This window comes from Aquarana catesbeiana, linkage group LG10, assembly GCF_042186555.1.
Source record: "Aquarana catesbeiana isolate 2022-GZ linkage group LG10, ASM4218655v1, whole genome shotgun sequence".
Classification (NCBI taxonomy): domain Eukaryota; kingdom Metazoa; phylum Chordata; class Amphibia; order Anura; family Ranidae; genus Aquarana; species Aquarana catesbeiana.
Window position 1 is genome coordinate 183809862 of NC_133333.1, and position 25796 is coordinate 183835657.

Here is a 25796-nt window from a genome sequence, read left to right on the forward strand (position 1 = left end):
TGTGCGAGTTTTGGATGGAGGAACTTGACTGGCCTGCACAGAGTCCTGACCTCAACCCGATAAAACACCTTTGGGACAAATTAGAGTGGAGACTGCGAGCTGGGCCTTCTCATCCAACATCAGTGCCTGACCTCACAAATGCACTTCTAGAAGAATGGTCAAACATTCCCATAGACACACTCCTAAACCTTGTGAACAGCCTTCCCAGAAGTGGTGAAGCTGTTATAGCTGCAAAGGGTGGGCCAACTCCATATTGAACCCTATGGATTAAGACTGGGATGCCATTAAAGTTAATGTGGGCGTAAAGGCAGCTGTTCCAATACTTTTGACAATATAGTCTATCTATCTATCTATCTATCTATCTATCTATCTATCTATCTATCTATCTATCTATCTATCTATTTTCAAATCTGCCGTAAAGCCATATATTTTTTTATTTTTCACTTATTAATATTAGAATATAATCAATATACAGGTGTATAGCACTGAAAATTCATACAGCATTTAAAATATATATTGTATGTTACATCAGTCCCTACCCTCAAGGAGCTTACAATCTAATGTCCCTAACTCACATTCATACATACACATACTAGGACCAATTTAGACAGGAGCCAATTAACTTACCAGCATTTTCGGACTATGGGAAGAAACCAGAATGCTCGAAGAAAACCCATGTAAGAAGAGGGAGAACATGCAAACTCAATGCAAGTAGTGCCATTGTTGGGACCAAACCCTTAAGTTCCTACAAAAACATGAAACATATGCACTCTTATGCTGGCCATGCATAGCTCTAATTTGGAGCTGTAGGTGCCACTGTCTGCAACACCCAGTAAGTTATATTTTCAATCGACTTTTGTCAAAGGAGCTAAGTGGAAAACTGTCAGCCAATCAGTGACTGCATCCAATCAGATGCAATCACTGTACGGGTATCCTGACACCTGTGGTTGCCATCTGTCAGAATACAATAACCAACAGGGAACATTCCTTCGTCCAATACCGCCAATCAGTGCCCATCAGTACCACCTACCAGTGCGGCCTATCAGTTTTCATCAATGCCCATCAGTGCTGCATATTAGTGCCTCCTCATCAGTGCCTTTAAGTGCCGTCTCATCAGTGCAGCCTTATCAGTGCTCATCAGTGCAGCCTATCAGGAGAAAAATTACTTAATTACAACAATTTCTAACAGAAGCTAAAAAAAAAAAAAAAATTCCAAATTTTCTGTCTTTTTTCATTTTTTTGCAAAAAATAAAAAACCCAGTGGTGATTAAATAGGACCCAAAAGAAAGCTCTATCTGTCTCAAAAAAATGATTAAAATGTCATATGGGTACAGCGTTGCATGATCGCGCAATTGTCATTCAAAGTGCGACAGCACTAAAGGCTGAAAATTGGCCTGGAAAGGAAGGAGGTGGAAGTGCCCAGTAGTGAAGTTGTTTAACAGATATGGTTTTTGTACAATAAGGCTGGAAATCATACTTTCACAAATCACACAATGGGAACGTGTGCTGTGTTGCTGAACCTGTTTTCTGGGGATAACACCACTAAGATAAGCAGAAAAAGAAGATGAAGATAATGATGTTCATTATATGTGTATTGCAGGAAATGTATCTATAAGAACTGTGCTTCCTTGCTTAGCAAAATGTATGTTTAAAATGACAGTGTATAAATATCCTAGAACTCAATATATCTTTTAAATCTCTATTCTACCCTATCTTTTACATTTGGAATCCTGCCCTCTAAAATCCTGTGCTTATCCTCGCATTAGAGAATCCCAAAAGTGGTGAGCTCAAGATGAAAATGTACAAAGCGGATTTAGCCGCAGGATTCTGCACACACAAATTTTCCTGGAGAAAACTTAAGTCAAGCTAGAATACGGGCGTCTGCATATTTTTATTTTATTTTTTCTACCATTTAAAATTCTGACTTTTTTACCTCAAGCATATTTTTCTGTATGTTTATACTGCATACCTTGGCTCTGCAGTAGGGGACCAATGCTTGTAGAATACAGGTACCAGTCAGTTAACACGTGATCTAACTGAAATCAATAGCAAACTGCTGGGAGAAATACAGCATCAAAAATAACTTTTGGATGCAGAAGCTCTCCCGATCCTGGGTTTATTAACATTTACAGTATGCGAGGATGAGAACAATGGTCCATAATAAAAAACAGTTCAACAATGGCAGCTACCATATTTTTCTCTTGACTGGTTGCCTTTAAATATTACGAATGCCAATTAAAAGGCAGTAAACTGTTATAAAATGGCATACTGCTGAAATAACTCAATTTACCCTAAACCAAATTAAATACACAAGTTAAATATACAGTTTTAATACATATGTAGGACATACAGTATGTTACCCATTAAAAATGTGTGTTTGTATTCAGCCAGTCTTGAGATACAGGACAGGCAGCACAATTAAGTCCTTGTCTTTTAGTAAAGCAGGTAAAACTGTCACTAACCTAATGAAGTTATATGGAAATCTTAACCTTCCCTGGTTCAAGCTTTGCCCCCACATTTCCAGCCTTTATGTTTTTTCAATATGATGGGCCAATGGGGAGCAAGGAAAGTAGAAAAAGACGGGGGTCAAGCTCCACTTTTAAAGCTGAACTCCAGCAGAAATTTTTTTTTGCCATTTTCACTGTAAAAAATAAAGGGCACGCTAATGAACTATGTGCAAAAAAAGGAAAACATGTCCATTAAAACACGTGCATTAACACAATGCACCAAGATGCCCAATTTACCAAAATCTGAAGGTGCCCTGATTGTTTTCAAATGCTCCGTCCTTTGTAATTTGATAAAAAAAACTGTCAAAATAACTGAGTGGTCACTGCATCTAATTGAATGCAGCTGCTGTTTGACCAACAATTTTGATTGATTTTTCATTTGAGGGATGTCGGGCAGGAGTCGGCTGATAGGGCCACCTACTAGGAGTTCTGGAGACCTCACTTACACAAGGTTATTGATTAAATAGAACGAGTCCAGAGATGGATAGCAAAAATGGTGAAACGTTTGGGGGGATAAAACATAAAAACATATCAAGAGTGACTTCAAGAACTTAATATGTACAGTCTGTAGGAAAGAAGGGAAAGGGGAGACAGGATTGAAACCTTTAAATACATCAAGGGGGTGAATAAGGTTCAGGAGGGCAGTTTTTTCAATATGAAACCAAAATCAAGAACACAGGGACATGTCCTCAAACTAACTGGAGGAAAGTTCAAAACTAATCTTAGAAAGTATTATTTTACTGAAAGGGTAGTTAATGATTGGAACAAACGTCCAGCAGAGGCAGTGAGGCAGTCAATAGTAAATGGCTTCAAACATGCTTGGGAAAAACATAGATCTATAGTCAGACAATAAAGTAAATGAAAAAAAAAAAAAAGAAAAGAAAAGAAAAGAAAAACAAAAAAAAACAAACAAAATACAAAACAAAACAAGGAAGACTCGATGGACTACTTGGTCTTTTTCTGACACAACTTTTCTTTGTTTCTATTTTAGCCAGTTCATCGGGAGTCGGCCAATATTCGATCAGTGTATGGCAAGGTTATCCTGGTGTGTTAGCTTTGTCCGACTGTAATAGAGAGCATGACAACCCACAAGTACAGTCAATGGACACTCCATTATCCTCTATTGTCAGGAACTGGAGTATGCACAGCACAAGAAAACAAGCTCCCGATTGTGTGAAGATTAATGCCGCGTACACACGGTCGGACTTTTCGTCTACAAAAGTCCAACGGACGCCGACGGACTAAAGCTGGCTGGTAATCCGATCGTGTGTGGGCTTCTCCGGACTTTCAGCAGACTTTTTCAGCCTCAAATCCGACGGACTTTAGATTTGAAACATGCTTCAAATCTTTACGTCGTAACTACGACGGACCCCGAAATCCGCTCGTCTGTGTGCTAGTCCGACGGACAAAAACCCATGCTAGGGCAGCTATTGGCTACTGGCTATGAACTTCCTTATTTTAGTCCGGTGTACGTCATCACGTACGAATCCGTCGGACTTTTGTGTGGTCGTGTGTAGGCAAGTCCGTTCGTTAGAAAGTCTGCTGCAAGTCCGCCGAAAGTCCGCCGGAAGTCTGTCGGACAGGCTGTCGGACTTTTGTAGACGAAAAGTCCGACCGTGTGTACGTGGCATAAGAGTTACCCACCCAAGACATAGGCAGCAGTAATCCGGGAGGGTAGGTCTGACCTGGATTCTGCCATTTATATGACTGTTATGCAGAAGAGGCCAAGATGGGCATAAGGAATGGTATTCTCCAAACGTTCAGGCTTTCCTTCTGTGTTAATTATGTATTTAAATACAGAAGAAAAACCTCAATGCTGTCATCATTTATTGCTATTGATGGTGGAATTACAGGGCGGCACTTTGGCTTTCAAACCCATACTGCACCATGCGCTAAGCCCTTTGAAAGAAAGAAAATGCTGCTTACAATATTTATCCCTATATATCAATGTCAGCATTAAGCTCCGATCAGTCACTTTCCTAATCAACCCTGTTTATATTCCGTGTCACTAAGCAATTTTTCACCCTGAAACATATAATCGCTCTCAGACTTGACCTACTTTTTATCCGCAGCACCCGTTGCAGTGATCCCTTGTGACAAAGAGACCCTGTTACAAATATTAAACACTCCTTAATATCTCTTCTCAGCCAAGTAACAGATCTGGTTACCAAATGACTCCGGGAAAAGGGAAGAGGAGGGGGGTGTCTCTATTTATACCCAGCTTTAAACAACTGAAGTGGCACAAAAGAGATGTTGATTGTTCCATTGGCCTGATTTATACACTCCTTTAGAAGACCCTAATGAATAATTCACAGTTATCATTTAGACAGGATTCCTAGTTTTCTGATGTTTTCCTCTGGCCTTTCAAGAATTCCCGGTCACCCCATTGATGGGGGGATCTCGGATGAAGAGGCATGAATGAAAGGCATGGCATAGAAAAACCCACAACAAGAGAGGTGGCTCTATGCTCTTCTGCCGTCAGCTTGATAAATATAATGTGTCACCAATTAAAACCTCATTGCCTTTCTCCGATTCACTCATCGCCTTGTTAAGGATTACTTAGTGGGGTAGCTCTTGTGGTTTGCCCAGTTCTGCTGTCATTGTCAGAGGAACAGGGGGTTGCCTTTTCCCATCCGATACAATTTCAGGCCGCTGCATTTGCATGTAAATAAGTTATTCACTGCACATCACTATCTAATAGAAAAATGACCAGAAAACACTTTGATTTCTACTTTTTCTTCTTTCAGTTTGCTGTCAAGAGGAAACAATTAAATCAATAGTTTCATTTTTTTCTTTACCCCCTACGTTTCAAGCACTTTGGGAGCATTCTTATGGAAATGCCCAAGAATTGACTTATGTGTGGGAAGTGTTGACTGACCCCGGTAGGAAAAAAAAAAAACGCAAGTGGTATAGTCATGTGATCATGCACATATACACTTTTGTCTCTAAATTTATAGCGGTGATGTAAGGCATTCTCCCGGTAATGTGAGATAAAGGATGAACGGAAAGTAGCCACATATCTACACATCCATGTGTACTGGTGCGTGAAGTCCAGTTCAAAAGTGAAGACCAAGAGATGAAGGGCATGGAGGGGTCACTCATATTCAGCTAGAGATGTTTAATATTGGCTTTGACAGCTACTTTGAATAAAAAGATTTCATAGAAATAAGCAAGTGAAAACATGAAATCGATATTGTGATGATAAGAATGTGATGATTAGATGGATGGACGGCTTAAATGCCGATACAAGATGACGCTATAGGTGGTTTTTAGAGTCAAATGTGTTTTTATTGTTTTAACAGAATGCAACATAATATACATAATAGCTGGATGTTCAAGACAGTAAGCAATACATTGTAGGTTTTATATTGGGCATACTCTAGGTTATAGATCTGTGGAAAATATGAGTGTGATCGTTATCCAAAAAGTATCGGCTTAGCCCGTGGTATATTGCAAATCATGATATGAGGGATGAGGATGGAAACATCCATATCCTAGTGATAGCAACATAGAAGTGGGGGGAGAAGGAATACAGATAGTTTTTAGTAGATCATCAATGCTACTAAAATCATCTAGCTAATGAGTGGATCAAATGACTTCCTATGGTGTAAGCCACAAAAAGAGCATCTAATAGAAATTATTTACACATAACTGCACAGTCTGCAACAGTGTTAATTTAATCACTACTACATGATATTTGTGTAGCTTATACCTTACATCAGTGGTCTCCAAACTCTGGCCTGGGGGCCAGATGCGGCCCTTTGCTTGCTTTTATCTGGCCCTTGGGGCACTATATTCATCCACTGATACCAACAATGGGATATAATTCCCCCCAATGACACCAATGAAGAGACACAATTCCTCCCAATGACACCATCAATGGGGCACAATGACACCATCAATGGGGCAAAATGACACCAACAATGGGGACATCTCTTCCACTGACACAAAGTTGGGGCATTGTTTATTCCCACTGACTTTAGAACCTTTTCTACTCCCACTGTCCACAGTCTGGCACCCCTTAAGTCTGAAGGACAGTAAACTGGCCCTTTGTTTAGAAAGTTTGGAGACCCCTGCCTTACACCATCAGTTAGCAATCATATAGTTAATGATTTAAAGTGGATGTAAACCCGAAAAAAATGTTTTTCAAATAAGGCTTGCGCCTTGTGCAGTATAGGATTTCATGTCATCTGTGCCCAGTCTTGCCAGGAAGAGTTAATCCAGCTCTGAGTAGTCCTCTTATCTTTTTTATTAGTGAGATAAAAATGGACAGACAGAGAAATAGGAGTCTGTTTCTCCCCCTTGCTGTGAGTGACAGGTGATTTACATATCTCATGCAGGAGCCTGAGAGAGACATTCTGTGTACTTCAGATCCCCTCCTCCTTTCTTCTCCAGCTCTCCCAGGATTGGCTGCTCCACACCTCAGCATGATTGGGCATGCTGAAGTCATGTAGTGACTTTTCCGGATTTTGACTGGATGTTAGTGATAATAGCAGAAGTTCAGTATAAGACATACACAGGAGAAAATATATGTTGACAAGGGGAGTGTAGAGGTGGGCGGGGAGTCTACTGACATCACGACTCCACCCACCGAGCTCCAGACAACAGACCCACCCACAGAATCTGCAGTTTTTTGGGTCTCATAACAGACAGAGGGGAGACATTTGACAGGTAAAGATACATGCAGGAGGGATCTATATCCTTATAGATAACCCCTATGGCAGTAGTTTAGAAAGGATGAGAGTGGGTATATATCCACTTTAACCCAACCCAACTTCCGTTTAACTCAACTGAAGACACAGAAATTGATATGTAGTCAGATAGACATTGTAGTAACATCATCTTTTTTTATGGTCATACTTCCATGTACCCGTTAGATCAGTTGTACAGGGAGTATAAATATGACTGCAGTCTAGTAGACAGCATAATTAGACCCAGTGCTCTTAGTAATCAGAACTCAGTAACAGAACTGGTCTGACACAACCCCCTCCCCGTCTCTGCAAAATACACTCATCGGCCACTTTATTAGGTACACCTTGCTACTACTGGGTTGGCCTCCCTTTTGCCTTCAGAACTGCCTTAATTCTTTGTGGCATAGTATCAACAAGGTGTTGGAAACATTCCTCAGACATTTTGTTCCATATTGACATGAAAGCATCACACAGTTGCTGCAGATTTGTCGGCTGCACATCCATGATGTGAATCTCTGTTTCCACCACATCCCACAGGTGCTCTACTGGATTGATATCTAGTGACTGTGGAGGCCATTGGAGTACAGTGACCTCATTGTCATGTTCAAGAAAACAGTTTGCAATGATCTGAGCTTTGTGACATGGTGCATTATCCTGCTGGAAGGAGCCATCAGAAGATGGGGACACTGTAGTCATAAAGGGATAGATATGGTCAGCAACAATACTCAGGTAGGCCGTTGCGTTAAGGGGCCCAAAGTGTTCCAAGAAAAATATCCCTATCTCAAACCAGTCTGCCCATTCTCCTCTGACATCAACAAGACATTTGAACTTCAGCAAGTTGTCTTCACCACGCCTTTTATGCCCAAATGCATTGAGTCGCTGCTGTATTATTGGCTGAATTCGAAGTAAACTATTACTGATAGTACCTCTACTTGTAATCTGATTGGACACAAGTTTGGGCATTGTCAAAGCAATGGGGTAGCCCTTATTTTAAAGGTAAACTCAAGTCAAAACTTTATTTTTTTACAGTAGTATTGTATAACATAGGGAAGGGTTAGAACATATGTCAGGTCATAGTTGTCCTTTGCCCCATTGGGGATATGTCCCTCTTAGTACCTGCATTAGGGTGTCAAAAGGAAAGGGAGTGATGGGAAATCTGTACAATGGGGACACACACAATAACACAAACACCCGCTTAGCTTCACTGTATTTTCCTTCATGTCCTTTTGCTCCCCTTTATTTTGTCATGGTGTCTCTGCAATATTTTATTTTTTTTACAAAAAAGTAATTGGCAAGCTTAACAAAAATTCCCATCTCCAGCCAAAACTTTTAGTTTTGAAAGAGTGGGGGAGGTTTGAACCTCTGTCAGGTGGCAATTACATTTTAGTGATAAATAAAATACAAAGGTATTTGTTATTCCTATGTATTTCTGTACATGGTCCTTTAAAGCTGAATGCCAGGATAACCAAATATCCGAATACAAGAGGCATTCTTACTTGAATCTTGATATTCTTTGGAAATGTTTCCATCTGTGCAGTAATCCAGTGTGGAACCTTGTCTTTGTGCAGGAGCTTCTGATAATAAAGCTCAGTCACTGATGTCCTCCCATCCTGTGCAGGGTGACCCCATTCCGTATTTTTCTGCAGGCAGCCTATAATGGGTGGACCTACTGGGCCCCTCCAACAGTACAGTAATCTCACCACTATTTTTACAAGGTAATAACTAGGGTTTCGGGTATTTAATGCACACAAAGCAAATTTCTATACTTTGTAGATAATGAGGAATATATACTATATTATCAAAAGTATTGAGACACCTGCCTTTACACGCATGTGAACTCTAATGGCATCCCAGTCTTAGTCCATAGTGTTCAATATTGAGTTGGCCCACCCTTTGCAGGTATACCAGTTTCAACTCTTCTGGGAAGGCTGTCCTCAAGGTTTAGGAGTGTGGATGGATTAGAGGGGCGGCGCCCCTGGGCCTCTAATGGAGTGGCCGCCACTGCTCAATAAGCTTTGAAAAAGGTTGCAATTATCCTTATAGCAGTAACCAAACAGTCAGAATTTCCATTTTGTGTAGGACTTTTACACAGCAACCACACATATGCCATCATAAAGTATTGAATAAAAAGTACAATTTTTTTATTGTAAGCAGTATAAAAAATGCCTTACATGAGACTCAAACATGTTTAAAAACATAATTAAAGGAATTTTGCATTATAGCACAATTTCTTAGATGGTGGTGATACCCAATACCATATAACACATGGGTCTCATAGACAGTTTGAATATGGAGAGGGACATCCAACATATTTAAAAAATATCTTTATCAGGGATATATATCGCCACCCTGTAATGTAGAACCTACATCAATTTTGTCTCAATTATACAACATAATTGCAGATATACTTAAAGTGGACCTTTGTTCTCAAAATACATTTTTCCCCACTGCAACCTCCACCCCCCCCCCCCCCCCCAAAAAAAAATTTTTCAAGAAGCTGATTCTTTTAAAATGTTTGTTTACTTGTTTTTCCTCTGGCCCACCCTCTGCTTCCATTCTCGCCTAAATGAGAGTGATGTGACTCTGTTCCTGCAACCTCTGGGGATGTCCATGTCACATATCCCAGGAGGCTACAGGAGCAGGAACACACAGCGACTGGAGGGTCGACCTGGCGATGAATCATCAGGAACCCAGAAGAGACAGCTGGTTCCCATTGATGTATGAAGGGGAGATGGCTGTCTGGGACCCAGCACATGGCTGCAACAATGCTAGATGTGCCCAGCATGTATGCTTTTTTTTTTTAAGATAACCCTGCAAAAAAAAGGAAGGAGGATAGTAAAAAAGTGTGGGGGAAGGGGGGGGGGGTTCTATGTAGTTTTCAGTGACAGATCTGGAATAAGCATGTTGTAAATAGGTGTCAAAAAAGTGTCAGAATTCCTTATCACTATACATATTCTGCTTTAATGGCTTGTACAGCACTGAAGCCAAAGCATCAGCACGAAAGTCCGGGAACTGGCACTCTCAAAAGGAGAGTTCAGCAATGGCAGTCTCTATAATCTCTCATGATACAGACCCTTAAAGTATTAAACCTCTTTATTGAATAAGGTTAAAGGAGAAGTACAGACAGATGCTGCATCCACCTAGGTAATTTTGATTTAAAAAACAAAAATACAATACTTCTCTTTTAAAAATGTGCTTATTAACATGAAGATACTGTGTCTTGATCAGTGACATTTTTTTCTCCAAACAAGATTACAGCTGGAGGTCAACAAAGAGTTGCATACACTTCAGAAAAACATGAATAAGTTCAGCCACAAACATCCAAATGACGTGCGTAATTTTATCTTCCATCTTATTTTGTTATAGTTCTGTTATCTGCTGTGCCATCTGAATACGTACTTTTTTTATGATCCTTTCTGTACACCTTTGAGACTGTTGTCCTCCAGGATGACATTCCATTTTAAGACTGCCTTCCAAATCTGGTTTTCTGCTATTTTTGATGTACAGATTCCCGTCATACCCTAGCCATCTGTTTATTGTAAAAAGTTGCATCCAGTGTACAGACTACGTCTAAGCTATTTTACATATTTGGGTCAATATCCCTGAGACCTATCCCAATAATACTAATCGCTGGTGTATCTGAAAGCAGCTGATATGGATACATTTCCCTGTTTGTCTGAAAACTAGGGTTGAACCGACACCAATACTAGTATCGGTGCCAATACCAAGCATTTGTACGATTACTTGTACTCGTGCAAATGCTCCCGATGCTTGATCCGATACCTGGGAACGAAGCGGCTTCACTCCCGGGAGTCAGTGGGCGGAGAGGGAATCATCATCATCAAGAAGCTGGCAGCAGTGGCAGGTAAGCTGGCCGGGGCAGGGGCACAGGGGTGTGTTCTGTCAGAATGGCCGACCCGAATCGTCACATTCGGTAACGGAAAACCGCAACGCCAGTCTTGGTACACCCTGCACTTGGCCGCAGTAAGCCTGCAGTCACAAGGCGGCAGTGGACATCATGTTACACCCAGCCCATATAGTTCACTAACTATATGGGTTGGGTGTAACAAGATGTCCGCTGCTACCTTCTGACTGCAGGCTTACTGTAGCCGAATGCAGGGTGTATCAAGATGGACGTTGCTGGAAAAATCCTTTCCCTTATCCATGAATCCTCAAATATTGTCTCATTCATTATTATGCACTGCCAACTGCAAATCAGTGCTGCCTTTCAGTGCCTGCCCTTCAGTGCCACCTATCATTGCCCATAAGTGCCGCCTCTCAGTGGCACCTATCAGTGCCACCTATTAGTGCCCATCAGGGCTGCATATTAGTGCCACTGTCACATGACATTAAAAAAAAGTATCGGTAATCAGTATCGGCGAGTACTTGAAAAAAATATCGGTACTTTTCCTCGGTCTTAAAAAATCAACCCTACTGAGAACCCAAAAATAAAACTACTAAAATTCTCATTGAAATAACACCTTTTACTAACTGAGAAATCTGATGAAAAAAAGAAATCACTGATCCCCATATTAACGTCCACTCGTACATCAGGGAAGAGAAAAGTAAGTAATCATTTATTCCTATGGGATCAGCCATTGTGCACTTGCGAGGCAGCACACAGATCAGGAATGTTGCAATGAGATTTTTTCATCCATGGTGCATTTTTACAAATGTCATTGAAAAGAATTTCATAGGGATCAATGATTAATGACCCCTGTACCCTTCTCTGTGTCAGGTTTGTACTCAGGTCCTATTGACAAAACCCAACTAATAGAGAATATATAGCAGAGTGAATGAGCCACCAGGGGAAAGCAATTGTGTTTTGCTCGATAACAGGACTGTGCTTATATTTCGGTTTGTCTCAACAAAAGTGCTGGCTCAGCAGAAGTGCACACATTCGAGGCTATTCATTAAACTAACAACAGGAAGTTACTATGACATTAGACACATTTACATATATTGAAGCCGCAGGAGGCTTATGGAGAAATATTTAGGAAAAAAAAACTTTTAGCATTATTATTTCATAAGAAAAATATATATACAGTATATAAGTGGGCTGAATTAGCCTTTGCTTTTTTATAGCTAATAGATATCCAGCAGCAATAACTGCTCCTTGCCCAACTCACTCGTCTTTGCTGCTGTGATGGACGTACTACACCTTCTCTGCTGGATTTTCATTTATTTTACATTATGGAGAATAAATAAAGCAAAATAAAGAGTTATCAAAGATTTGCAGGGACAGTTGGACATAAATGCACAATTCAATCTCCTCTTAAAGCAGAACTTCACTCTCAATCAACATTGACTATTTTTAATCCTTATGCTACTAGCATTAAACAAATACATAGGAAAGTATATCTTATTTACTTGTTTTAATTTTTTTTTCTGCTGATTAACCACTTGAGCTCCAAAAGGTTTTACTCCCTTCATGTCCAGGTCATTTTTTTCTATTTAGCGCTACACTAATTTAACTGTTAATTGCGCGGTTGTGCAATGCTGTGTGCAAATGAAGTTTATGTCAATTTTTTTCACACAAATAGAGCTTCTTTTGGTGGTATCGATCACCACTGGGTTTTTTTATGTTATATTATATGAATGAAAAAAGATTGAAAATTTTGAAAAAAAAAAAATATTTTTTACTTTCTGCTATGAAAAATGTAAAAATATATATCATTTGTTTATAACGTTTGGCCAAAATGTATTCTGCTACGTGTCTTTGGTTAAAACTAAATCTCAATAAGTGTATATTGATTGATTTGTGTGAAAGTTAGAGCGCCTACAAACTATGGGATGTATACTGGAATTTTTATTTATTTCTTTACTTTATATTAGTAATGGCGATGATCAGCGACTTGTAGCGGGACTGACAATCTGACACTGACACTGGGTGGGAGGTAGACAAACTGACACTGACATCACCAATGACACTAATACAGTGATAATACTATACACTGTCACTGTACTAATGACACTGGCTGGGAAGGGGTTAACATCTCAGGGTATTTAAGGGGTTAAGTGTGTGCCCAACAAGCGTGCGTAATATGTGCTGCTTTTTACTATAAATAAATAAATCTAGAAACAAACAGACTGTTTCCTACAGAGCCCTGTGTGTTTGTTAACACAGAGTTCTGGGCTGTGATTGGAAACAGCCAATCAACAGGTCTCATCCATGAATCATTGGCTGAAACCTGCTGATAAAGTCACATTGTATCCAATCACAGCAGGGGGGTACATGCACCCAGAAGAAGTGAGCAACGTACGGGTATGTTGCTGTGCCTGTACGAGCTGCCCACCTGCAGTAAAATGCGGTCCATAAGTGGTTAAAGCAGGACTAATCCCATTGGTTTAACTGTTTCGCATGAATGTTAGTTCTCAACCAAACTGTCAAGCAATCAAATGGCTGGTTTCATAGCTGATCACATGTGCAGCACCATGAGAACTGCCGATCAAACAGAGACCACGATGGCACGTTCCTTGGCTGTACAGGTTAGAAAGGTCTAGATCTACCTTAAGTCTAAGGATAGAGTTATAAAGTATAAATACTTATCTTATACCTCATTTTGGTAGGCACCCTTCTACTGCGCAACTTATGCCTCAAAGCCTCCTCTCTAAGGTACTCTGGTCTGCGGTTGCAGGCTTACCACCTCACGTAAAATGCATGTATTTATTTATTACAGGTATTTACATAGCGCTGTCAATTTACATATATATTGTATATTCCCATCAGTCCCTGCCTCAAGGAGCTTACAATCTAATGCCCCTAACTCACATTCTCACATACACATACTAGGGCCAATTTAAACAGGAGCCAATTAACCCACCAGCATGTCTTTGTAGTTTGGGAGAAAACCAGAGTACCCAGAGGAATCCCATGCGGGCACAGGGAGAACATGCAGACTCTAGGCAGGTAGTACTATGGTTGGGATCCAAACCGATTACCCTAGTACTGCTAGGCAGAAGTGCTAAGGACTTTTTCAAAGTTATATGTAGGCCCTGCTGCATGCAGCCCCCTGGGATCCTAATGTCAGGCATCCTAGGAGGCTTCAGGGCAATCTCCCCTAAACTGTGCATACACCAGGCAATATACACCACACTGCTCATGCGCTGCAGCATGCCATCAGGGGGATGGCTGTAAAAGTAGAGACAACTGGTATAAGAAGAGAAGATGACTGTGCATGGCCCAGTGTACAGCAGTGGACTATATTCAATAACAATGGATTATAAGTATGTTTGTTAAGCACAACCCAGCAGACAAGGTAAAAGGAGAAAGAAAAAAAAAAGACAAGGGGAGTGAAGTTCCTCTTTAACTTAAATATCAGTTTTGGGTGCACCGACCCTTTAAAAAATTGAACCTCATGTTTGTAAAGCCACTATGATGGCAGAATGAGGTGCTGTCATTACACTGATATTTTACCAGTATTAGCCTTATTTTGACACCTGCAAAAATCGATTTTTAAATTTCTCTTCCTAGCAATTATAATACAAAAGGAAGGCAAACTAATCCCTTAAATTGATATTAAACCGTCAGTTTTTATTTCACAAACTTTTTATTGGGTCTTCAACTTAATAGGCAAAAGAACAAATGAAAGCATAGATTGTATACATTATTATTATTATTCACAATTTATATAGCGCCAACAGTTTACGCATCACTTTACAATGTAGAGGGGGGACAGCACAATTACAGTACAGTTCAATACAAAAGGGACAGGAGAGCCCTGCTCGTAGAGCTTACATTCTAAAGGGAGGGAGTGGTGGTACAAAAGGTAATAGATGCAGGGAATGATTTGATGGGGGGTACATGTCATGACACATGGTCAAGATAAAAAAGGAGAAGTGTGGAATAAAGGAAATGACAGGCTAAGTACAATCCAAAAGTCACCACAGCTTGGAATACTGCATGATGCCTATCCGGGTAGTCCAGGGTGGGTGGGAACTCCTCAACCCACTCGAGAAGGTCATATAGCCACTATGCATTGAGAGGAGGGAAAGTATGTTCATTTAGACTATGCCTCTGTGGGTTGAGAAGTGTAGTAAACAAAAGAGAGAGAAAAGAATAAGATAAGGAGAAGAAGAAAAAGAGAAACAAGCTATTGAAGAGGGAAAAAACATTACCTGGGAGGATGGGAGGAAGGGGAGGAGAAGGTAAAGATGGAGGGGGTCTGTGGGACCTGGCCGGGCATTTTAGCTCCAGTGTTGACTGCCTGGATGAGCTACAGCAAAAGAAGGGAGCAGTCAATGTTCATATGGTAATCAAAGAAGTCAGTTTTTAAAAACTTTCAGCTACTGATTTGATTACTTACTCAGCATGTATCTTCTTCTTTTAATCCTTGCTTACAGTGGTGCCTGGTGCTCCATTTTTTTTGGGGGGGGGGTCACCACCCCCCCCCGTCGCTCACCTGTCTGCCTACCAGTCCCGCACTTACCCCATCTAGGTCACGGCCAGCTTTGGCGGTTTCCCCCCTGTATCTCCACCTTGGCGGTTTCCCCCTATGTCTCTCTTTTTCCCCATCTTAAGCTGGCCATGCATGGATCAAAATTGGGATGGTTTAGCAGGAAAATTTCAGTTCGATCAGCCCTGCAGCCAATGGGCTGAAAGGCTGCTCATTGTATTCTGAAAGCAGGGAGGCAGTGGAATCTCCCTGCTGTCAGAATACAACGACACATTTGGGAAGATTCCTACATTCACGCCGAATGTGTGGATGGGGGAATCTTTTTTTTTTTCATTCAGCCGACTGACTGAACGTAAAAAACAGACCCGTGTATGGGCAGCTTTAGACTCCAGGTCAAGGGCACACGCAGTGCTGAGGACTCTTTTGGATCAAAAGTTCTGGGTGCCTGAAAGGCTGATCACAATGTGGAATGCAGGCAATGCAACAGTATACAGTGCCTTGAAAATTTATCATGTTACAGCCAAAAACTTAAATGTATTTTATTGGGGTTTTATGTGATAGACCAACACAAAGTGGCACATAATTGTGAAGTGGAAGGAAAATTATAAATTATTTAAACATTTTTTACAAATAAATATGTGAAAAGTGTGGGGTACATTTGTATTCAGCCCCCCTGAATCAATATTTTGTAGACCTGCCTTTCACTGCAATTACAGCTGCAAGTCTTTTTGGTGATGTTTCTACCAGCTTTGCACATCTAGAGAGTGACATTTGTGCCCATTCTGCTTTGCAAAATATCTCAATTGGATTTGATTGTATGGAGAGTGTCTGTGAACAGCAATTTTCAAGTCTTGCTACAGATTCTCAATTGGATTTAGGTCTGGACTTTGACTGGGCCATTCTAACACATGAATATGCTTCGATCAAAACCATTCCATTGTAGCTCTGGCTGTATATTTAGGGTCGTTGCCCTGCTGGAAGGTGAACTTCTGCCCCAGTCTAAAGTCTTTTGCAGACTCTAACAGGTTTTCTTCTAAGATTGCCCTGTATTTGACTCCATCCATCTTCCCATAAACTCTGACCAGTTTCCCTGTCCCTGCTGAAGAAAAGCATCCCCACAACATGATGCTGCCACCACCATATTTCACGGTGGTGATGGTGTGTTAAGGGTGATGTGCAGTGTTAGTTTTCCGCCACACAAAGCGTTTTGCTTGTAGGCCAAAAAAGTAAAATTTTGGTCTCATCTGACCAGAGCACCTTCTTCCACATGTTTGCTGTGTCCCTCTACATGGCTTCTCGCAAAATGCAAACAGGACTTCTTATGGCTTTCTATCAACAATGGCTTTCTTCTTGCCACTCTTCCATAAAGGCCAGATTTGTGGAGTGCATGACTAATAGTTGTCCTGTGGACAGATTCTCCCATCTAAGCTGTGGATCTCTGCAGCTCCTCTATTACCATGGGCCTCTTGGCTGCTTCTCTGATTAATGCTCTCCTTGCCCGGCCTGTCAGTTTAGGTGGACGGCCATGTCTTGGTAGGTTTGCAGTTGTGCCATACTCTTTCTATTTTCAGGATGATGGATTGAACAGTGCTCCATGAGATGTTCAAAGCTTGGGATATTTTTTTATAATCTAACCCTGCCTTAAATTTCTCCAGAACATTATCCCTGACCTGTCTGGTGTGTTCCTTGGCCTTCATGATGCCTCTGAGGGTTTCACAGAGCAGTTGTATTAATACTGAGATTAAATTACACACAGGTGGACTCTATTTACTAATTAGGTGACTTCTGAAGGCAATTGGTTCCACTAGATTTTAGTTAGGGGTATCAGAGTAAAGGGGGTAAATACAAATGCACGCCACACTTTTCACATATTTATTTGTAAAAAATGTTGAAAACCATTTATCATTCTCCTTCCACTTTACAGTTATGTGCCACTTAGTGTTGGTCTATCACATAAAATCTCAATAAAATACATTTACATTTTTGGTTGTAACATGACCAAATGTGAAAAATTTCAAGGGGCATGAATACTTTTTCAAGGCACTGTATAGCACAGGGGGCAATGACCCAACTAAGGATTTCTCAGACACATAGCAAGTGACCATTAAAAAAAAATGAAGATGTATTCCTTTTTAGTGGTAACAGCCGTATTAATAAATTCTCATTCCGGGGTCAGGAAAAGGCCAGGCGGACCCTCTGCCTAAATAGCAGCTTCAGAGTAGTAAAAACAGTGAAATAGAGATTGTCTACAATAACATGTGGACGCAAACTAAAAAAAAAACTGCAAAAATATAGACTTATTTTATTTGATAGAAATGATCAGGAAGCAAATACCTCCCCCCACCCCCATCATTTTTTTCTTTTTAATAGCAGGAGTGACATGACAGAGCCGTCATATCCATAGCATGCCAGTTCCAGGAACATGCCAGCGCGATACAGCAAATAAATGAAAGGGCCTAATGAACAAATACTGTCATTATACACACAATAGGAGATCATTGTTTTGTTCATTGTAGCAGGTTGTCTTTGTCTACTGCAGAGAGAGCTGTATTAGAACATGTAGTTACTAAATTATAATGTTGGTGTAGACAAGATTCTGCTATATGTCGCCATATTACTGCACCTGTCTATGGGGAGTAGAGGCTGGACAAGAACAGAAACCACCATGGATGGACCGAGGAAAATAAAAATATTAAAAAAGTTATAACGGTATCAGTGTGTACCATGGCTACCTTCTATCCTACATAAAGGGACTCAGGATTCATGTACAAGAACATTTGGGAGAGAGATAATGATAGTGTAAGCAGACACTAAAGATGACCATACACTTTTTTTTTTCCTCCATGCATACAAAAGAGGTAGATGGAGGAATCCCCTACCCCGCTGTGACATTGTATTCTGCCGCGCTTCCTGCTTATATATGTGAAATAAAGCGCTGAAGTGCTATGCTGTAACTTATTGCATAAATTAATCTGTGCATAAATAAACCATGTAAAAACCCCATCAATATCAAAGAATCAACCAAACTAATTCATCAGTGCAAAATCAAAAAAAAAAAGAAAGTTCATAAAATCATCAAAAAATCCTATACGTGCAGTCCATGATTTTTAGAAATGAAGCATGTTGCCAGTGAAAAAAGTGCAAACATGGCGCCATGCTTAATTTCTAAAAATCATGGACTGCACATATATGATTTTTTGATTTCACATATAAGAACTTTCTCTTTTTTTTTGATTTTGCACTGATGAATTAGTTTGGTTGATTCTTTGATATTGATGAGGTTTTTACATGATTTATTTATGCACAGATTCATTTATGCAATAAGTTAGAGCATAGCACTTCAGCACTTTATTTCACATATATAAGCAGGAAGCGCAGCAGTTCACTATTCTAATTTTAGCACTAGAACACATCGCCTTTAATGCTCCAGCATCCTAGCAGTAGGCAATCAGGCACCTGATACGACCCACGTGAACAAAAGTTTTATTTTTCATTTTCACTTTGTCGGTTTTTCACCATTTTGCACAAGTGACATTTATAATCTGTCAGTCCGGCGATTTCAGAGACATCTGTGCGGTTTCCTGCACAGATGTCTATTGAAATCGTACCTGAAATCGCCAAAAGTAGTACAGAAACTACTTTTGGGAATCGATGCGGCGGCGCCGCTAAGTTGTTTCTATTGCGGGCAATAGCCACCGATTTGGTATGCAATTTAACATGTCAAGTTGCATCAATGTGAACCAGGGCTCCAAGGATAAGTTCACCTTTTTTAGAAAAAAAATAACAAATGCGCATTTTTTTTTTTTTGCAGGTAAAAAAATTAACTTTTTTTTTTTGGAGTAAAGCATTGCACCAGTGATCAGCAGATCGCTGGTGCCATGCAGGTCTCCAGCAGATCTGCGAGTGTATCTGTGTGCCCATACATCCCTTACGGGCAAGCAGATACAATCTGACAGGAAGAATCAATGAACGCTCCACATTCATTGAGAACTACAAGCTGACAACCACAAAGTATGTCGGGACTTGTAGTTTATTCACACACAGAGCTGTGCAAATGAATGACACAGCCGTGTGGGCGGAGCCCCGGACAACCGCACTGATTTTAAAAAGTGACAGCTAGTACAGGAAACTTCTTCCCATACTACTGTCACGGGGAGTGGGGGGAATCGGGGGCATCTGCAGCATTGGGAACATGTTACATGTTCCCCCCTAAAATTACTCATCCTTTTTGCTAGCCGTACTCAGTGGAGTTGATTTACAAAAGCTGGAGTTTGCAAATAATGGTGCAGCTCAGCATAGAAACCATCGGCTTTCATGTTTTTTTTGTCAAAGCTTAATTGAACAAGCTGGAGTTGGAAGCTGAATGGCTACTGTGCACAGCACAGCTGCACCAAATTTTGCACCCTCCAGTTTTAGTAAATCAACCCCATTAAAATTTCTCTCATTCACCCCAGCAGACGTAAGAAAAATGTATAGATCCTTCCCAGGGCTTTTCTTTCTCTGAAAAAAGGTACAGGAACTCAATCACGACCCCCACCCCTTACACACACCCTCCAAACTGCATCAAATAGTGGGTGTGGTCAAATTTCACTAACAGTGGGAGGGTCTTAACAGCGTCATTAAATACCAGGAGTGTATTATGTACAGTGTGCAGAGTTCAGGGAGGGGGTTACACACAGACTGCAGAGTTCAGGGTTTGCTACGTAAATAGTACAGAGTTTAGGGGTGTGCTACACACAGAGTGCAGAATTCAGCCTTCTTCTACAGCTGCTTATCTCTGCACCCCCATCCACATTTCACGTTTACCCCTATTCAGCTCTGCCCTCAACATGCAACCCTCCTCTACTCAGAGGCGTATCTAGGGTATGGCAGCCATGGCAAGTGCCATGGGCGCCATAGGGGGGGGGCGGCAAAAAAGCACAAAAAATAAAGTCCCACTACCCGTCCTCTCGCGGCCGCCTCCCGCTATACTCTTGTCCCCGGCGCCACGACCGGCCTGCTGGAGCGCAGCGCCGGCACTGCAAATTAGCAAGTGAGGAGGCCAGGAGGGAAGCCAGTGACAGGCGCCCCCCCTGATGGCCGATGAGTTGGTCTGGCCAGAGTGGCCGCCCCTGGGTCATCTACACAGAGATAGAGTAACTGGCGGAGCCTAATGCTCCGCCCAGGGCCGGATTAACATAGGGGCTGGTGGAGCTGCAGCTCCAGGCCCCTCCCTCAATATAGGCCCATGGAAGTGGCTTGTCAATTCCTGTGTGCCTTCCTGAAGGAAGAGGAGCCCTCTGTGCACACATGGAGGAGACAAGTCAGTGCAGCCGAGTCCTGTCTCTGCCGATGCCTGACCCCTATCACAGGATCTGTTCACTCACACAGATCCTCCATGTCTGGGGGAGGGGCGCTGATGTCCTAACCAGCAGGAGCCCGAGAGGAAGGACATCTCTCATACTGTTATGATAAGGTCAGTACATTTGTTAGGGGGATGTTGTGTAATTATTGTGCTAGGGGACAGACTGCTGCTTCCCCCATGTAATGTGCTCTCTTGTGCCCAGTGCCCACCATGTCATGTGCATTGCAGTGCCCACTATGTAATGTGCTGTGCCCACCATGTCCTGTCATGTGCATTGCAGTGCCCACTATGTAAAGTGCTGTGCCCACCATGTCCTGTCATGTGCATTGCAGTGCCCACTATGTAAAGTGCTGTGCCCACCATGTCATGTCATGTGCCTTGCAGTGCCCCCCCATGTAATGTGCTGTGCCCACCATGTCATGTCATGTCATGTGCCTTGCAGTGCCCCCCCATGTAATGTGCTGTGCCCACCATGTCATGTGCCTTGCAGTGCCCCCCCATGTAATGTGCTGTGCCCACCATGTCATGTGCATTGCAGTGCCCCCATGTAATGTGCTGTGCCCACCATGTCATGTGCCTTGCAGTGCCCCCATGTAATGTGCTGTGCCCACCATGTCCTGTCTTGTGCATTGCAGTGCCCACTATGTAAAGTGCTGTGCCCACCATGTCATGTGCCTTGCAGTGCCCCCATGTAATGTGCTGTGCCCACCATGTCATGTCATGTGCCTTGCAGTGCCCCCCATGTAATGTGCTGTGCCCACCATGTCATGTCATGTCATGTGCCTTGCAGTGCCCCCCATGTAATGTGCTGTGTCCAGTATGTCATTTGCTGTACATTGCAGTGCCCACCATGTAATGCGCCGTGCTGACCATGTCATGTGCTGTGCATTGCATTGCCCTTCATGTGATGTTCAGTGCCCACTATGTCATGCTGTGCCTTGCATTGCCCACCATGTAATGTGCAGTGCCCACCATGTCATGTGATGTGCCATCCAGTGGCAACCATGTCATGTGCAATGCCCACCATGTCATGGCTGTGCCTTGCAATGCCCGCTATGTAATTTGCAGTGTCCACCATGTCATGTGCTGTGCCATACAGTGATCCCACCATGTAATGTGCAGTGCCCACCGTGTAATGTGCAGTGCCCACCGTGTAATGTGCAGCGCCCACCATGTCATGTGGACTTCCCACCATGTCATGTGCTATGCTGTGCCCACCCTGCCATGTGTTGTGCCCAGCATGTAGTGTGTTGTGCCCACTGTGTAATGTGCTGTGCTGTTCAACAGTGCCCACCATGTCATGTGCAGTTCCTAACATGTAATGTGCAGTTGCATTTCCCACCATGAAACGTGCTATGCCATGCAGTGCCCACCATGTAATGTGTTGTGCCCACCATGTAATCTTATGTGCCATTCAGTGCCCACCATATAATGCGCTGTGCCCACGTCATGTGCTGTGCCATGCAGTGCCCACCATGTAATGCGCTGTACCCACCATGTAATGTGCTGTGTCATGCAGTGCCCACCATGTCATGTGCAGTGCCCATCATGTAAATTGCTGTGCAGTGCTCACCATGTCATGTGCTGTGTTGTGCCCACCATGTCATGTGCTGCACCATACAGTGCCTACCATGTAATATGCTGTACTCACCATGTAATGTGCTGTACATTGTCTACCATGGCATGTGCCGTGCAGTACCCACAATGGAATGTGGTGTGCAGGGCTCATCATGTCATATGCAGTGTCCACCATTTAATGTGCTGTGCTGTGTCATGCAGTGCCCACCTTGTCATGTGCTGTGCAGTGCCCACCATGCTATGTGCAGTACCCACTATATAATGTGTTGTGCCCACCATATAATGTTCTGTGCAGTGCCCACCATGTAATGTGCTCAGCTGTGCCTGCCATGTCATGTGCTGTGCCCACCATATAAGGTCCTGTGCCCACTGTGTGCATGTGCTGTGCCCACCATGCAATGTGTTGTGTTGTGCAGTACCAACCATGTCATGTGCTGTGCCCACCATATAATGTACTGTGCCTACCTTGTAATGTGCTGTATTGGGCAGTGCCAACCGCGTAATGTGCTGTGCCCACCATTAAATGTGCTGTATCCATGTATCCACCATGTAATGTGTTGTGCCAACCATGTGATGTACTGTGCTATACCCCCCCCCCCATGTAATGTACTATGCTGTGCCCCCCACAGACTCACCCCCTCACTCCCACCCCCCTCTCTCTCTCATCCCCTCTCTTTCACCCTGTTCTCTCACTCACCCCCTTCACCCCCTACCACCCTCTCTCTCTTTCACCCTCTCTCTGTTCCCCTTTTTCTCTCTCTCTCTCTCTCTCTCTCCCTCCCCCCTCTCTCTCTTTAATTTAAATTTAACAAAAAATTGTTTGCGTTTTCATTTTATTTATTTTCATAAAAAGGCCCACCAACATCCTTAATGTTGCTCTTAATCTGGGCCTGTCTATAGGGGAACATGGAGGCTGGCGACCAGGAGAAGAAAGAGACATCAGAGTAGAAAACCAATTGAACCCCCCCCAGGCAGCAGCAGCAGGTACTAGTACTGTACAACACCTGTCACCATGATATTGATCATCTTGTGCATGTGTACCAGTAACCAGCACCAACTTCAAAGCAAGCAATCAAATATAGTGCTCAAACAATTTGGATTAAATAAATATGCTTAGCCATAGATATCATAAAGTGTAAAAAAGTGATTTGTGTTAGTAGTACCTGCTTTTGCACAAATCACTTTATTACACTTTATTTATGATATCAATGGCTAAGCATATTTATTTAATCCATATTGAGCACTATATTTGATTGGCTACTTGCTTCTGCTTGGGCCTGGCATACACACACACACACACACACGCACATGATGATGACTTAGACCCCTTTCACACTGAGCCGCCTATTGTAGCGCTGCTTTACCATTGTTTTAGCAGCGCTATTCGGCTGCTAGCGGGGGCGGTTTAACCCCCGCTAGCGGGCAAAAAAAGGGTTAAATCCATAAAATGCCGCTGCAGCAGCGCTTTGCCGGCGGTATGGCAGCACTGCCCCATTGTTTTCAATGGGCAGGAGCGGTGGAGGAGAGGTGTATTCACCGCTCCTCCACCGCTGCAAAGAAGCTGCTGGCAGGACTTTTTGTGACATCCTGCCAGCGCAGCGCCCTCAGTGTGGAAGCACTCAGGCTTTCACACTGGGTTTGTAGCTGAGGCTTTTTTCAGGCGCTATGCTGGCGCTATTTTTAGCGCTGTAGCACCTGAAAAATGCCTCCAGTGTGAAAGGGGTCTTAAAGTCATCATGGGCGATTCTGCGTGTGTGCCAAGCAGACTGGGCCGGCGCTACCACTAGGCAAACTAGGCAGCCTAGAGCACCCGGTCGCTGGTGATTCTACTCCCTTTCTACCTCTGTACAGTGTCAGAGGCGATGGCACAGCATTTTTGGGTGCTGGTAAGGCCGCATTTATGGGTGCTGATGTTACTGTATTTATGGGTGCTGATGTTACTGTATTTATGGGTGCTGATGTTACCGAATTTTTGGGTGCTGGACAGGGGCGCAGTTTCAGGTCTTGCCATAGGCGCCATTTTCACTAGATACGCCTCTGCCTCTACTGCCCCCATCTTCTCCCCATCTTCTTAAAAGCTCCACCATCTTCCACATGTTATATTTTTGTTTCTGTATTAAGCTGAAGCACCCAGCTGGCTATACCTCCCCGCTTACTGTAGTTGGCTTCACATCTCTCACTTGCGGGGAGATCATCCAGTAGGGTTGCCACATCATCCCTTTAATCCAGAGTGGTGATGTTGGCATTTGCACTGCACCCTGGTTACCTGCATCTCTCTTGTCTCCATCCTTCACTCAGTGGGAGCCACTCAGGAGATCTGATCCATTGGAGCTGTTTGGGGAACAAGCTGTCACTTGTAAGCATAGAAGCTGGACCTTTGTGTTTTCAAGTAATAGTGGTGAACAGGGAGCAGAGGACCTGAGCCAGAGGTGGTGGAACTAAGTTCCACCAAGTTCCAGCTGAAAAAAAGCCCTGATCCTTCCATCTATGCTAAAAAGCGTGGATGGGTGAATCTCCCTCTGCCAGGTATTGTATTCTGACAATTGGCACACATGGCGGTTAGGATACATGAACGGTGACCACAGATCACTGGTTGCAGTGGCTGTTGGGCTGACTTTTTTCCCATTTGGATCCTTTGATTTTTTAAAGTTTGAAGAGCAAGGTGGTGTTGGCGGAGCCACCCATGACTTAAATTTTGGCATATTCACAGGAATCCCTGATTTCAGTTTTGTGTAGGCACTAAAGGGTTTAAAGCAGGGGAAAACTTTTTTCTTGGCCTTCATAGAGTTGGGAAGGATTAAAACAACTGTCAAGTTTTTAGTTACTGTCTTTGTTCTCCTTGGGTAGATTTACACTTAAGCCTAGTACACACAGGCCTAATGTCGGGTGACATCGGGTGGTTCAATAAAAAAATCGGCCAACATTCGGCCCGTGTGTATGGCAGCTGTCAGACGCACATGCTGGAAAACCAGCAGCCAACCAGCTCCTGATCAGCGCTCTCAGCCAATGGCAGATATCGCTGATCGGAGTGTTCTGGCATCCCCCTGTCAGAACACAATAGCTCAGCGAGGGACATTGCTGTACTAACATCGGATTGGTGTGTACCAGGCTTCACGGTCATGGGGAAAACGGCCACCAGAAACAGGAAGAAATCTTTGCATTGGGGAGCACAGCAATTAAGACTCTTTCACAGAGTGTTAAAAGGATTAAAATCCCAGTCATTTATTATTTCTGTCTGTGTTCCTGTTGGGGTGATTTGAGTTTCACTTGAGACAGGAAG